This window comes from Pavona decussata, unplaced genomic scaffold (assembly GCF_977016875.1).
Source record: "Pavona decussata unplaced genomic scaffold, jaPavDecu1.1 SCAFFOLD_51, whole genome shotgun sequence".
Classification (NCBI taxonomy): Eukaryota; Metazoa; Cnidaria; class Anthozoa; order Scleractinia; family Agariciidae; genus Pavona; species Pavona decussata.
In genome coordinates, this window is record NW_028145473.1 from 316,423 (window position 1) to 333,139 (window position 16,717).

Here is a 16,717-nt window from a genome sequence, read left to right on the forward strand (position 1 = left end):
CAAGGTAAAATTGAAGAAAATAAAAGGGGATATCTCTTTTAACACTTTCAATTCAATTCGTTTTCTTTACGTTTCTAAGCACCCCCTATAGCGATTCATTCTTTCTTTTTAAAAGACTTATTTAATTTTTCTAAAATAAAAGCCCGTAAACAATTAGATATGCGATATGCTAATCAGTCGGGTAGGAAAGAGTATCCAATATTCATTTGCGTTTCCATTCGTGTTCCTTTTATAACTTGAAAGCAAATTAAGTCTATTTCAACTGGAGGCTAGACTTGTATTTCGATTCTAGATCAGCGATTGGATCGGGTAGATAAAATAACGTGTTAGGCCTTCTAAGCATCTGTAGCTTGCGGTGTGTAAGTCGATATCAGAAGGATATAACTGAGAATTTTCTGTTTGTCCAGCTTGTCATTAACGCTTATAGCAGACTTATAATTCGCGGAACCTACCTTACTTGCAAACAATGTTAATTTGGATCTTTCTTGCGAAAAAAGAAGACATTTCAGGTCGTTAAGTTGACGTTTCTAAGCTTATTTAACAAGCTAACGAGGGTTTACAAGGTCTTTTCTCGGCCACATCTACGGAGCACGACTCACTTTTTATACTTGCAAAATTAAGGTAAGTACATGTTATTTCTTAAATGCTTAATTATGTTTTCCACGTTGCATCGCGAGGGCAATGGGGAAACGCTGACATCTTGTACAAGAGTTACCAGAATCAGTTAATCTCTTTTTGAAATCACAAGTTGGCCTGCAAAGCTGTTTGCTGTAGAAATGGGTTTGATCAATTGCATATCGTGTATAATTTCCATGAACAACTTCCTACAAAGGAAAAGTATTGAGGTTATACGTAATATTTTACTGTTGAACCACATAATTCGCGGCGGGTAAATTTCTAAAGGGTTGAGCGAATTTGCAAAATGTCAGCTGCGGTTTTTTTCTGTTTGCTCTTCGATCAGATAAAAAGTAATGCACGACTCAAATTTGACAAATTGTGCTTCCGCCGCCCAAAACCGAGCAATAGTGTGGTTAGAAAAGTGTTGCTTTAAGCTTCTATATGATATGCGTCTTTAAAAGACCTAAACGACGGGTAATACGATGGGTTAATGGATAAAATGATACTTGTCCGCCTTTGCATTAGCGCAGCAAATATCGCCACGACAAAAATAAATTTCAGTGCTAATCACACACTTCATGAATTCAGTTCCTCTTTCGCTTTGAGAAATTTTGGGGGTGGTCTGTTTTTATTTTTAACTCCACTAAATTTCGGCGCGACGCGGGGGGTACGGGGTTCGATGTGTGAAATTTCAAGGGAAATGCGGGATACACGCGAAAAGTGACGTTACCAGTGAAAATACATGTTTTGGCCTTTCGAAATGTTTTTGATATTTGAATATATTTTCCACTTTAGTTTTTTTTTTTTATCTCGATTCAGCACTATACTCGCTTTAGTTAATACGCAGTGAAGTGTCAGCTTGCCTCAACCGCAACTGATGCAAAGATCTGCTTCGTGATTATTCGCAGCGTGAAGCTGGATGCGGGCTCTGCAATACTTATTATGTTTTTTGCGCGGCGTTTGACATGGTGTTTAAGGTGTTCCTAATTAAATACTCACGATAGTGGTTATAACTTTTCTTTCAAAAATGCATGGTGTAATTGTCACTCAATTTTTAAATGCATTTGTCTGATGCATCAGTTTGATATTGCTTCACAGTAACTGTAAAACAAATTCAAAACGGCGACGAGTTCCTTGTGTTATTTAGTTTACTTTTTACCTTGGCCCCACTCAATCCTAATGCGTTTTTGGTTTAAGGATGCATAGATTTCACTACTGTCTAGTGTCAACGACAATAAAGCAAACGACAGCGTAAAAGGAAATAGGAGACTCGTTCCACAACGGTTTTAAAAATGCACACTTCTAAAATTTGGTCAGGTATCAACAGCCGCGCTAATGAGGAAGTTATAAGGGCAAACACGTCACGGTAAACACTTTTTCGGTCGCTCGCAGGTAACGCACTCTCACGATCAGATAACATGAAGGTGATTATTACTTCAAAGCAGTGTTGTCGATTCATACACTTTTCTCGAAAATTGACAAGACCGTTACGAACCAAAAAGGTCGGTTAAAATTTCGTAAATTTCCACGGATTGCGCTCATAAGACACAAGGCAACTCCACGCCTAGGTATAAAGCAAAGTTTATTTCCTCATTTCACGGCTGTACTGTTTAGCGTTTTGAAATCGTAACTGAAGTGAACTTCTCAGACAAAGTCTGTAAGTCTACAATGCTGCTTCTAAGAAACGGTCATGGTCGTATTATCTGATCACGAGTATTGGGCGATCTGTGGCAGTATGATATGGCCACTTTTAGGAGCACACCTTTGTTTCAATTTTGTCAAAGTTTACCAAAGTTTCCAAATTATGTTCCAGATTGCAAAATTATACTCAAAAATTTACAATGTTTCTAGCAGCGGAAAGATAATTCAGAAGTAAATAATTACAATGTTTGGCAGATTTTTTCGAATATGGCATTTTTTATAAATCTTGTTGATTTACAACAGTTGGCTATTCGGCAATCATAATAACTACTCTTTAAGGTTCTAGGCTTAAAATCCTTAAAACGTCTTAAACCACACTTTTAAAGTAACTTACATTAAGACAACAAGAATAGATAAGTGGAATAGATCGGCCGGACTGTAACACTCAAATCATCAAGACAACGGACCGGCTCCTCTACAGTTCTGTCCACTGTTTCCGTCATTCTTTGAATCAGTATGTATATACATACTAGAGTAGCAACATCAGAAATTCGTCAATTACAACTTCCTCAGCGCTTATTGTATTGTGACATTACGATACTACTTACAGTTACCTCCGGTAGTTTCCAGATATACAGAAAAAGTAAACACAACTTGCAATTAATCTAATTCCGTGTAGCAAAGGCATTCGCTAGAAAAGCAAGAATGAAACTGTTATTGGCTTTAATGCTTCAAACAGTGCAAAAAAGAAAAATCGTGTAATTATGCTCTAGCAGTGCTTTTTTGAAAACGTATGCTCGTTTGCTCCAAATATGCCAACAATTATGCTAGCACGATGGGCCAGCCTGAGTGATATCTAATTGATATTATGTAAAACGGTATGCTTTCAAAAAGGAAAACGCATCTGCCTGTGGATCATAATAGTTTGCCTCGTTTTTTTGACCAAAATAAAACGGCAACAGAAGATATTGTGGGTTATTCACTCGCTTGCAATGACAATAGCTTAACCACTGACGATTTTCTGGCCGTATGTCAATTTGCTTGGAAACTATGCATAAATAATTTCTTCGATGACAACACGAATTTGTACAATCGGACGAAAAAAAAGTACGATAAAATAAAGAAACAATAGCAGCAGTGACAACAACAAGAACAGCAATAACAAAAATAACAGTAACAATCACGTTGAATGCGTGATGTTTAATGAGATTGAAAACCATCATTTAACAGATCCAAGCGTCAAGTACAAGCTTCCTGTAAGGAGTAAAAAAACAACAGCAACAAAACGAAATGCATATTAAAGTAAGCGAGATTAATATTTGCCACTCTGATATTTTGGCTTTTCATGTTTTTAAACTTGCCGGCGGCACGAGTTCAGTTCGCCTGATATCGGTGCTTCAAGGAGGCTCTCATCAGTTTTGCTGGTCTTGCAGTGGATCTTTCCAAATTAACTATAGTCTTGCATAGAAAAGATGCTTCGATTTCCCTCATACTACTAAACCTTTTCAACCGTTGCATGATCAAATTTTATTTCCCTTGGTTTTCTACGGGAAAGCTGTTACCATAGCAACGGAACGGAAAGCCTGTCATTTTTTAAAAATAGACTAAATAACGTCAAGAGATAATGTCGATTATATATATCTTATTCGATGGTTTTACATATAATACGCGCGGATATTTTGCGAGTTGCGTAGTATTTTTCCGAGCCCCGAAGGGGCGAGGAAAAATACGAGCAATGAGCAAAATGTCCGCGAGTATTATATGTAAAACCATCGAATAAGAGATTTATTATTCCACTACAAAAAGATTTTGTTATTTTGGCTTCTCTGTTTTGGTAACAGTTTTCAAATGCACCCGGCATCAACTGTCCATCGGTATATGGCGCGTACGAATGATGTAAACAACACAGAAAGCCAGTTAAATGTCTTTAATTTGATTAGATAAAATGAAAAGATAAATGACAAGTGAAACTTGTTTTCGAGTCTGCATCGTTTCAAAAACTATTCTTCGTCCAGTCCGGACATTGTTGCTCCTTTTTTCTGCCTTTTCCGTCCGTATTCGCTCTGTTGTAAACCGGTCAAACCGGGACACTACAGTGTATTACGGTCTCATATTTTGCGCGTTCTCTTGACCTTATTTGGTGAAATGACATAATAGTGGAATAATAAATCTCGGTATTAAAAGAAGGGGACTGTTTCAACATTTAAGACTGAGCGTCTAGATTTGTTGCTAATAAAAACCCGACTGCGTGAGTACGTTACGTTTCTCTGTAAACAAAATCTTATCAAATAACGTTTTCGGAATGTTAGTTAATACCCAATACGAAGTGCCCACCTAGTAATCAATATGAATTGTCAGAAAGAGGCATGTGTTAATACTCAATTACAAAGTGCCCTTGGCCTTTCAGTTTGTACGAAATACGTGAAACTAAAGAGCCTTCCTCTGGTAACAATAAAACTGATTACGTCACTGTAAATAACCTACATGACGTCATCGATAACCGATCAATTTTACAGAAAAGAATGGAATATGCATTTTCCCTAATGTTTAGGTCATCCCCCTATCAAGTTTACTTGTTATTGGCTGTGTGGTTGTTTGGACAATTTCTATTTTTTTTTCCGTCGCTGAAATTGTAATTCAAAGCTACTGAAATACGATCTGTATATAAATTAGACTCTTCTCTGTGTGTAAATGCGACTACGTGCCTGTGAGTGCAGAATAAATGAAACTTAATTTACAGAAAACATAATTACGCCCTTACAAAGTGTTCTTGATCCCGTTGGAAATACAATAACTATTAGTACCGAACGTGCTTTTTCTTGCGGAATTGAGTAAACGGTGTAGGTTTTAAAACGGCCTTTTCTCCCATTAGTGTATAAGATGTAACCTAGCGTAATGGCCTTAGCTCCCACGAGTCTCCTGTAGCTCAGTGGTAGAGCATCCGAATTAGTAATCAAGAGGTCTTAGGTTCGACTCCTGATAGGAGCACTCGGATTTTTTTCCGAGTTTGCCTGTGTCAAGCGCTGAATAATACATCATTCTCATTTATTCACCAGGCTTAAAATATTCCATCATATTTGTTCCAAGTTATAGTGGTTTTCCCAACTTTATCAGATAACATAGCAACAATATAAGCTGTTAAAAACAACCCTAAATTGAGCTTTGAGTGTTTATAACTCGAAAATGAACTCGATGACCTCTTCTTTTTACTATCGAATTGGAGTCACCATGTCAAGGCGAAACTTTTTGCAAAGTTTAATTTAAAAAAATGTAGGGCAAGGTTCAGAGCTCTGAACCCCTTTTTGCAATCAGTTTTAAACTTTACTAAAATGTTGCGTTTCGACATACTGAGTGCAACTCGATAGTAAAAAAGAAGTAGTTTTGTCTTCCGTCGAATCACAATATTTCCTTCAAATTACCTTTCGAGAAACGTCGAGATTCCCTGGAAAACAATAACTTACTGTCTTCCTCTGGACTGTGCTTAAAAGGGAAGTATCATGTGAATTTGACGTCATCTCACTGAACCAAAAAATGTTTGTCCGTCAACAGAAACAAACAAACAAACAAACAAACAAACAAACAAAACAATTGTCTAGTTTTGTTATAAATTATCACTCCAGTGCAATAAAACTGTCGATTGGTGTCTCTGGCCAGAGACAGAGTAGGTCGGAATGGATTGAAACTTCAACAATGTTAGGCCAACGTTATTCAAGTTCTCGTATTTTTATTTCCAAAATACGTTAGAAGAGATCACGAGTTGTTTCATTCAAGAATTGAGTTGACTTCTTTTCTCTCGTTGTTCTAAAATTACTTTTTAGCTATAAAGTGAAGGCCTTATTTCACCATTTTAACAAAAGAGGTCAAGGTCATATCGCGTGAAACATACCCCCTGCTTCGCTCACTGCTACGGCAGAGCTTCCGGTACAACAAATCCTGTTGATCGTCTTCTTGGAGTCACCCCCTGTGGCCTGATGTCACTTAAATGAGTCATTACAATCCAATGTTTGGATATCTCCAGGTAGTTTGTCGGCCTCCTACGCAGTCCTTTTTGAGGGACTCGTATTACCTCGCCCCCACGGGGAGGAGGTAATACGAGTCCCCGTGGGAGGCTTGGTAGTTTCTACATTTTCTTATAGAAAGTGGCAGACGAAATGACCCGCTTAAAAATGTGCATGGTCGACCTTAACCCGCCGTTACACGTTGAAACGTTTAGCTGAAACTTGTGTGCAATGGTGCTGGGAAACAAGTTTCAGCAGGCGTTGCACCGTGAAACATGGTCAGCTTTTTCGAACTTCCTTTGCGAGACAAGTTTCACGAAAAGTAGAATCGCTTTCTTCTTCTGCAACGGCTCGCAACGGTCGCAGAGGTGACAAAACAAGAGTTTCACCGTGTAACACCACTTCGTGAAACTTGTTTCGCAGCACCGTTGCACACAAGTTTCAGCTAAAAGTTTCAAGGTGTAACGGCGGCTTTAGGTTACGATCTTTTGTAGCATTTTTTTTCTTTTGAGTAAAAAGAAGAAAAAGAAAACAAAAAAGAAAACACGTTTAGAGAAAATGAATAAGAGAACCTTATCCCAAAATACACTTCCAGTTAGTTAGATGTGGTTCTATAGTAAGTTCAGTCTTTGTAGTGTTTCTCAAAGTGGTGTTACTCCTAAACTAGATTTTAACTTTTCTTGAAGTTAAAACTTGTTAGAATTGTCAGTAGTTTTGACTTATTAATTTCAGAGCAGCGAGCATTGTTCGGTCGTTTAATTCGTTCGTTCATGATTATCAATGATTCCACGTCTGGAAAATTTAAATACTCCTTAATTTTAGGGATATCAACGTCTTCCCTGGTTACATGTAATTCCGTTTGACAGTAATAGCTCTTTCATGTTATACCATTGGCCCTCGTTTGTCAGAATTAAAAATGACAGGAACTTTTCCAGAAAATGATTCGCATAAACATACAATGAAAACACTAAGAAATAAACACTTTAAAACACGTCATTTCATTTGAAAATGCAAAGTGCCCACTCTCCAGAATTCATGGCTGATGCTAATGGCTATCTATTTACGAATCCTGCGCGCTTGTTTTATCTTCATAGATAAATTGAACACCACGAGTTAAACCGCTTTGACCTTCAGCAGCATCAGCCCATTGATTCGGTTGGAAAACTTCAGCGACCAAGGCATATAATTGGTTCAAAAGGTACGGAGCATTGCCACTTCAGATGTTTTAGATTTTGTGTCCTATTCAAAGGTAAAAGTGAATATTATGTTCTCCAACAACGGTCACGTTAATTTGGATTTCAAACTTCCTCTAACACACGAGAATTTGCATGAGTAAGTAAATATTACGGCCGTGAGCACGAAATCAACTAACATTTCAATTCGTTAGTTAATCGACTTGTTTCGAATATTGTCAGTATAGCCTAGTCCCCGATTTTATTTTCGTTTATAAGTCATTCAGAATTTTGTCGCAATGTTGACAATTGTGGCAGTAGCGTTGGGGTGAACTTCACGCTCAAAAAGACATGTACAATTTAGTTTCAGTTCAATGTTGTGTTCATATCAGAATATTAGGAGGATTTAAGATGACTTAAAAGGACGAAGATGTTAAGTTTTGGCGTATCAGTTAAAATGGCGGCAAACTCTTGTAACTCCGAGAGCAACAAGTTATGATATTGCATTATAATAATAACTCCCCATGTTTAATCGTGCCATGTTCTATTGTCGTGCACTAATGTATTATAACTTGCCTTTACCTAGAGCTAAAAATTACAGGGTTGTGTTTTGTTTAAAGATGGAATCAAGATCATGTTTTGTGCCTTAGAAAATTTAATACTCTTGAGTGAATGGCCTTGTTCTTATATATTTATCAGGTGTAAATTCTAATCTGGGTTGAACACGCTCAAAACATAAACAGACCTGCATGTGTCAGTTCAAGGTTGTATCCATACTAATTCTGAGAGGATTTAAGCTAACCTAAGGGGATATATTAAGCTAACTTATTTCAAACGGATCCTAAACGAACATTCTTGTGTCACCACGGAAATATTTTTTTTAAAGGAAGGTTAGATTATGGCGCCGGGTAACGTGATGCAAATTTTGCAGCAAGATGTTATGGTATATCGCCTTCATGTTTAACCAATGTTTAACGTATGTTATATTGTCGGGATATTCGTGCGTTCAATGTTAGTAAAAGTTCAGCTGGCTGGAAGTTTCAAAGAAAATACCAGAAGGTTTCATAATTTAATGCTCTCACGTCCCACCGCAATTTGGGAGCAGCTTTGTTTCTTAGTTGACGGAAATTTCAGTAAAATCTTGCAACATTTTATGTAAAATAAGTTGTATTATGTGTAACAAACGCTATTTCGCTCCTCGACGTCCTATAAGGAAAACTGAATTTATCTTGATCTTATGTCTTTATTGAACCATGCCTTTATCGAGTCATATCAGTGGAACATGGCATTAGTTTTGAAGAAGATGCAACTGAAGCTGAGACGTGACACGGAACAAAAGCAAACAAACACAAGTTTTAGGCGCTTCAATATGAAAATTTAGAAATAATAAGCTTTCAATTCGATTTATAGCTCTGGTTTAAGCTCAAGCGCTTCCGGAATAATGTTCATTTTCTGGAGAAAAAAAAAATACTGTTTTTTTTTTTCTTTTGAAGATAGAACCGAGATCAGGTTTTGTGCCTTGGAAAATTTAATACTCTTATGTGGATGGGTTTTTTTTTTATCAAGCAGGTGCGATTAGCCTAATTAGAATTACAATGCTAAAACATTGCTATAGCGTGGGCCGAGCTTGAATCACGTTATTTGGGAAAGGTTACTTAAGGCTTTTGTGGTGCGATGTTAGCCCATTCATTTAGTTATTTTATGTCCGACGTGAATAATGATCGATTGTGTTTTAGTATTAGGTGAAAGACAAATGAAATCTTAAAACGTAAAAAGTCTCAAACTAGGTAGCCCAATAAGCTCGTTCCATACTGAAGCCCTGAAGCTAGACGTTATCTAGAAATGCTAGCTTCTTGAAGCAGATTTTATTAACTTGCAGTTTTAAACCTGACGTCCTGGCCCTAAAATTTTACACTGGCTACTTTTCACATAATCGTTGTATCATGGGTACCAAAAGATAGCATTAAGCAAAACACTAAGAATGATGTCTACTGTGTTCGCAGATCATTCTGTGGCCTTTTAAAGGTATGTTTGTGCAACCTAATACAGTCTAAATTGATGTGTTCGGATGCTTTACCTAAACATTTAAGTCGCAGAAAAGTTTAGGAAATGAAACCGCTGACTTCATTAACTGTTGTTAGCGTAAATCCACGCTAATGAGATTCATGAAATGTATGATAGACATCACAACGTGTCCCCCAACCTTAATTCTCACTAAAACACACACAATTCTGACAAAATATGAAGTCATGAAAACGACAAAAAGACCCGTTTTATATGAACTACCCAAATTTAGGGTTAGGTGCATTTCTGGACATCAGTGTACAAAAATGCTACAGTAGTTGGCCTTATTTCGCATTTTAGCGATACACTCGATTGCAAAAACGTTGACACCTAAAAAGCATAAACCGTGAACGATGCGACCCAACGGATTTGTGGGTAGTGTTTAAACAATAACCTCATTTCCATGATCAATAATTTACCATTCTTATTTTTTACAATGAAAACTACAGTGCTGACTTAATTCTTCCGAATAATTTTCTACCAAATATTGCTTAAGTTCATTGCCTGTTTTGAACTTAAGCAAATCGCGAATTGTATATCACTCAAATTGGCCCTTGTTGGCCAACTTGGACACCTTAAGGAAAGCTTGGACAGTTTCCATCATTCACCAAGTGCAACTAATTTTGGTTATCAACCGTCGCACGAGAATAGAATATTATGCAAATAAATTTAGTACACTTATACCCATAAAGCTATTGGGTCTCATCGTTTACGGTTTATGCTTTTTAGGTGTCATTTTGCAATCGTGCCGGTATACACAAAACAAATACAGATTTGCCCCTCGAGCTCTGAGCTCTGAAAAACGAAAAGAATTAGCTTTCCAGTGTTGCGAAATTGCGAGCTGACATTTTGCTGAAGAAAACTATAAATTTTCTTTAAAACTAAATCCAAATCAGTTCTGAGACCATAAGGGCCATTCCGAACAGATATCCACTACAATGAACCGCCGGGTGCTGCTGTTGTATCGGATTGTGTTAAATTGGAGACGTAAGAGGTTGTTAAACTCACTTTTTTGAGGTGATGCCCCATTTTAAAAATGGCATTTCTACAGGTGACGTTAGGACACAAAATATAGTGTTTGTACAAAAAAAAACCACAACAACAACAATGCAGTTCAAGGTCAAATAAGTTCTGCAAATTTTAATTGTCAATAAAGTTACTATTTTAAGAAACTTATCAATAAAGATTTGGTAATGCAGAGACATGCAAAAATTAACGATAAAAACCGACGTTTCGGTGTCTTCACCTTGCCGCAGACTCTGTAATTTTTCATTTCTCCTTGACAATGGCGTCATGAAGACACCGAAACGTCGGTTTTTATCGTTAATTTTTGCATGTCTCTATTTTAAGAAAACGCCTAAAATATATAACGTTACTCGATTTGAGAAACAGAGTTTGGCTCAAAAGTATGCAAACACCTTATTAATCTCTTAAACTTTGTCTGTACATGTTTCCTCCGGAAGTTTACGGTTTTTTTTTTAATTCAAAGACATGTATTTGAAAAATTTAGACCTATTTAGTTGCGAACACACTCGGCTCTCAAAATAATCCTTAATGTCGTATCTCAAGTTTCCAATTCATGTATTTTTTTCCGATTTGAAACTATAGGGTCGATCCCGAATTACGTTTTTAATCAAACACTGAACTTCGTGCCAGTTTTCCCCCTTTCTAAATGGCGTACCGCATGGCTTTGAAGAATTTCTCATATCAATCTTCAGTTCTTATAAATAAAATTGAATTCACTGTATAATTATCAGTAATTTATTGGTCAACGCATAAAAGTTTGGGAGAGGTCGAGGCTTACGGGGTTTTCCACTCAGCCAAACTTTCCGGTTTGAAGTTACGAACAAATTAAATGCAGAATGGAAAATCATTTCCCGGTTTATCGTAACAATCTTGAAAGCAAACCTGTTCCATGTACGAGTTTGTTTACATAAACCGAAATAAAAGATTCTTCCGGTTATTTCGATTTCTAGGAAGATTTGGGCAGCCTCGCGAGGTATACCCAAATTTCTGAAATTCAATTCATGAAAATTCTCTGTTTCCTCCCTGGGAATTTTTTGGTCGAACGGAAAGCCCCCGTAAGCTCTATTGAATCTAGAATTGGCAAGTTTCACATTTTATGCATGGATCATGCGCTGTTTAGTGTCTAAGCGTTTAATGTGTACCTTTAATTCTTGAAAATTTCTCGATTTAGCGTTTAGCATCTCGTTTTCAGAATTCAAACAATTAGGCCAAATTTGCATGTCTAAGTCAGATTAATTTGCATTCGTTCGTAAACACCTTTAAACAGGAATTCTCCTCGAAAATATATTGCAAGACTTTGGAGCAGATTTCTTGTGTCATAACGTACAGTATAAAATACGGTAATCAGGCACTGCATGTGTTAACACTGGGAAGGTGTTCTACTGTTAAACAAACAAACAAACGAACAAAAGAAAAGCCCCGTCTGTACTTATCCGGAAATTTCTGAAAACGATATTTGTGTTGAAAACGCACCGAGAGGTTTATTGTTGACACTGTCGTCTGGACTTCGCCGTCCGAAGGTGTTTCTCCGTTATGTTCCGTTACAAACACAAGTTGACATCACGAAATGACACCAGCCTGTTCCCAATGTTTTCGAAAAGTTCGGTTTTCCCCTTTCAAACTAGACGAGAAAAACAATGTTACCAAACATTTAAGAGATAATTTTTCACAAAAGCTTTGTTTTCAGTGGCCGAAAACTTCATTTTAGTGGATATTTTCGGCTAAGTGCAGATTGCAGATCGCAAATTCCGTCCGAACATTCTTTGACAAAGTTGTCCATCGAACGGCATGTCAAGTTAACTGTCGATGTTTCAACTTTATAGTCTGTGGATAAAATCCTTACGTTTTTATCCGGGGTCTCTGAGCGGTACTTTCGCGCGGTATTGTTTATTACGCTATACAAAGTCAGTGGATCAACAATCAATCAAACCGGCTTTACCATTTAGGCGTATTAGGTGAAAGCTATCTATCAATTAGTACATCTCGTTTAGCGTGTTTGTTTTCTAAACGTAATGGTAATTTTTATGCGGCTTAAGGTTAATAACGTAGTCATAACATAACCTGAAAACTTGTCCTTAGATATTTCAGCCATTTTTGCGATGTAAGCCGGCCGGGTATTCGCCGACTTAGAAAGAATTTTGTTCGTGAAGGTCGGAGGTAGACAACAAGAAAGTATATATGTATAACTGAGAAAAAAAAAAAGATGATTTTTGATTTGTAGAAATTTAAGGGGACGTACCCCTATTCCTCGAAAATACTAGCTGTCCTTGCTTAGCACAATAAACTACATTTTTTGCCTCTTCACAAACAAAAGGAATTTTAAATTTTGCCATGATAAGAAGGTTTACGGTGACATTTCAGAAAACAATATGTCATTTTTTTTTTCATCATAATTTATTCCAAATTGCTGAGACGAATAAGGCTTTCTGAACATCTGTTCGACCGAGAGGAACCGTTGCGTGTCCTTGGTAAACGCCTGTTCTTCGTTCGTTCGACTTTCCGTCTCTCAAAAGTTATTATTTGGCTGCTTCACTTCGATTTTTGCCATTTTTCCGTGATCATGTTTGATTTCCATCCCACGCTATTGAAATACGACCGGATAAATTGCGCCCTAGGTCGGACCTAATTTGAGTTTGTGAGGCTTTCAATAACTTCTCGTGGGCCAAATTGTGTTTATCTTGCAGCTGCCGTCGCAAGATAGCATCTAGGTAATGAGTTAATCTACATGGACATATTATCCGTCAACCACAAATTGCTTCCGGAGCGTCCATTTATAAATTGTCTTAATTTAAAAACACAACCTGTAAATAATCTAAAACAATCGCTCCATTGTAGCTCGCACGGAGGTTTTTTTTTCTTGCGTTGCATTACCAGCTTTCCTGATGTAGCGTATAAAGAATAAATTTGTTCCAAACATTTTATCATGAGCAAGGTATGAAAGCTTTTTGACAACATCATCTGACTGCTTCCAAGGTTTTAAAACTGAACCTTATTGTTGTACTTGCACCGACTTTATTTAAGCGAAATTAAGAATTCCCTTTTAAATTGTTTCGGCTTTGCCCGAAGCAGGTGTTCGAGAATTAAGCACGGAATAAATCGACATCATTTAAAAACATCAAGTTAAAAACACGAGTTTGACTTTCTGCAAAATTTACTGAAACTCTAGTGGTCGGTCGTGAACTCAAACTCAAAAAGTATTTCTTTCAAAGTTTTACAAGAATACGTGAAATTCTTTCCATTTCAAAACGAGCAATTAAAATGACGCTATTATTTTACCAATGAATTTCAATTTTTCGGCTGGAGTGTATATTTGCATGCCAATTTTGTTATTATTTTGTCTTCTTGTGCTTGCTGCGCTAAAATTATTAGTTTCTGGCTATTTTAAGGGTGGAGGTGTCATTTTTCGCTTCGGTTTTAGTATCGCAGAAAGAAGACTGACCGCGAGATTTCATTCGCTGCGTAGGCATCTAACTCATTCACTGTGGATTGGCGGACGAACTTCGCTTCACCCAGGTAATAACCCTTTTATTGCCCGCCTTACTTGTTTAACTCTGTTTCTTCATTACGGCTCTTTGAATAAATCAAACTAGTTCTGAAAATACGTTAGAGTTCGCAGACAAATTTTCTTCAGTCTGTTGGTGAAAGTATTAAGCGTGATCGTTCAAATACTGAAAACAGTATTAAGCTGAGTATACTTGTGTCGCTGTAATTTAAGATGTTGTACAAGTCTCTTCGAACTTGCGAGTCCTTGGAAAATATATTCTTGAGCGTCACCGACAAGTTAAAGGCAAGGCACTGAACATTACTTTTCTTTTGTGCTGTTTGTTGTGTTAGAACTTTTCAAGGTGACTCTGTGTATGAAGCTCACTGTGAACGTTAAATTTACTGAATCGTATTTCCTGTGGTGCGTTTAATTTATGATAGAGCTAGTTTTACAGTCGTAACAGATGGCTGGAAAATTTGAATCCTAAAGCGTAAGCATTTTTTTTTTTAAAGAAAACGAAAGATATCTCTCGCCCAATTTTTAATGTTTTGGAAATAAAACTGAAATTTGGGATTTTGACAGTTTGTCGCGCACCGTCTGGGCTTTGGAGCGCTCAATTTTACAAACTACGACAATAGCAGCTGCAAAGATCATAGGCATATCGTTTGAAACAGCACGCAGGCTTTTAATAAGGCAGCCGGAATGGCTCATTCAACCAACCAATCAAGCACCAAAGTTTCAAGTCAAGCAAGGGTCTTTCATTTGTGTCACATGTTCGTGCCAAGCTCGATATTAAATCTTCCCTCACAAATGGGCTTAGGGTCCTCCATTCCTCGGTCCTTCCGTCTTCCGTTCTAAAATCAGAATACACAGTCGGATCAAGGCAAAGAATGGTAATTGTCTCTCAGGGACTGTTCGTTCCGATTTCATGCTTTGGACCTCACTCAGGAAAGTAGGTGGCAGTAACTGTTTTTGTACAGAAATAGACGAATTCCTGATGTGAAACTCTCATCATCTTGTATAGGGGTCATAAAAAAAACCCTTTTGTAACCTACGAAGCTGACGGTTTTGTTTGCGTAGGGTCAAACGTTTCCCCCCTCCCCCAAAGCTTCGACCCCGCGCGAACAAAACTGCCTGCTCCGCAGACTATCTCAGCTCCATCTCTGTTGTTTAATTATCATATTGTGTTATCTACCTGAATTTATGAAAACGGGATCACTCAAGTCATCAGTTTGCACCCCCACAGAGTAGCCAATGAGAGTGTTGTTCTTCCTCAGCTAGATTTGTTTCTAGATTTGTTTCTCGATACAACGTAACATCATATCGATTAAGGAATACTGAAAATAAATTGGCTCTTCCGCAGCCCCGCACCAATTATTTAAAGAAGAGTTTCTCTTACAGTGGAGCCGGGTTGTGGAACAGCCTATCCAGTGACCTTCGTGCAGCCACATCTTTACATGATTTTAAATTTAATCTACGTCACCACAGTTTTGAATAAGTTTTAACACGGCATCATGGTAAAGCAGCGTTTAGTATGTGGTTAACAATAGTTTAGGTTAGTTAGTATCTCTGAATGTATATCTAATACTTGCTGAAGGATTTACCGTGTCTAAATAAAGTTACCATACCATACCAGCCCAAGAAAGGAATGCAAGGAATTGAATGGGACGCTGAACATAAAACATTTAATTTGACTGAATTTTAATTCTCTGTGAGGGCTAAAATAAACCTATCTTGGGCTGGAGGGGGATTCCTCCTCCCTCCATAACTGCTAAGGTATAAAAACCTATATAAATGAGACTTGGAGGGTACTGAAATAGAAAGCCTAAGAAGCGTGTCTCCTTTGAGTCTCACGAGTGGACGCGGTGACGTCATAGAACATAAGAATCAAGTCAGGACGTCCAAACGGCGGCCATCTTGGATTTCTGCAGTTTCATTTCTATCTGTTATTTATTGATCAACAGCAAAGAATCGGGTTTGCACTTTGTTGAATGTTGGCATTCTAGTGATGATTTGTATTCTTGATCATGAGTTATATAAACAACTCCGAGGGAGAAACACCGACTGTCGAACATTGTTACTAGGGAACTTAAACAACGACGACGGCAACGCCAACGAAAACGTCACTAGAAAATAGAATTTCATTTAATTTGTGCCACTTCGAGATTATTTCAAGTCTTTCAACTTCAAGTATAAGAACGGCGAACTAAACAGTATCCAAATTGGCGAGAGTGTCGTTCAAGTTAAAAAAGAGAATGAAAAATTCACGGTCATGTGTTTTCGTTCTAAACTAAACCTTGAATTTGATCATTTCACGTTATTGTTTTGCAGAGGACGGCAAAGAAATGCACGAAAACCTAAAACGCAGGTGCAGAGTGTTTGTTTTTCCTCATTAAACCTGTTGTTTTGAGGCGTTGTCGTTGCCATCGCCGTTGTCGTTATTTAACCCTAAGGAGAGAAAGTGTACCGTCAGTCACCTACTTCATAGCCTGCGAGCAAGCTCTCTAAGGGGTGGGGGGCGGGAGGGAGAAAGAGGAGAGAGCTTGCAACGATGTCTCAGAAATTTTCATTTCTGCGTTGAATTTTTAAACGCAAAATGCTGATTGGTGGATATTGAATTTGGTGCTTACGTCATTGCCCTTCGCGTGCGTCGGGTTGACAACACAAAAATGGTGGCGGAGTTTCTATTTGGGAAGGTTGCGAGAATTTCTCTG

At 37.7% G+C, this 16,717-nt stretch overlaps 1 protein-coding gene across 3 annotated transcripts in view; it reads left to right on the forward strand.

Annotated features, from left to right (window-relative positions):
- Positions 1 to 218: 218 nt before the first annotated feature.
- Positions 219 to 16,717, forward strand: part of LOC146480948 (follicle-stimulating hormone receptor-like) — a 36,627-nt gene continuing 20,128 nt past the window's right edge. Inside the window, exons 1-2 of one of the 3 annotated variants that reach the window (XM_085108670.1) lie at positions 219 to 621; positions 7,352 to 7,455. The gene's annotated coding sequence lies outside the window, so the exon portion shown is untranslated. Of the gene's footprint in view, positions 622 to 7,351; positions 7,456 to 13,811; positions 14,033 to 16,717 lie in introns of those variants that run through there. The other 2 variants (XM_085108672.1, XM_085108671.1) reach the window with 2 other exon arrangements.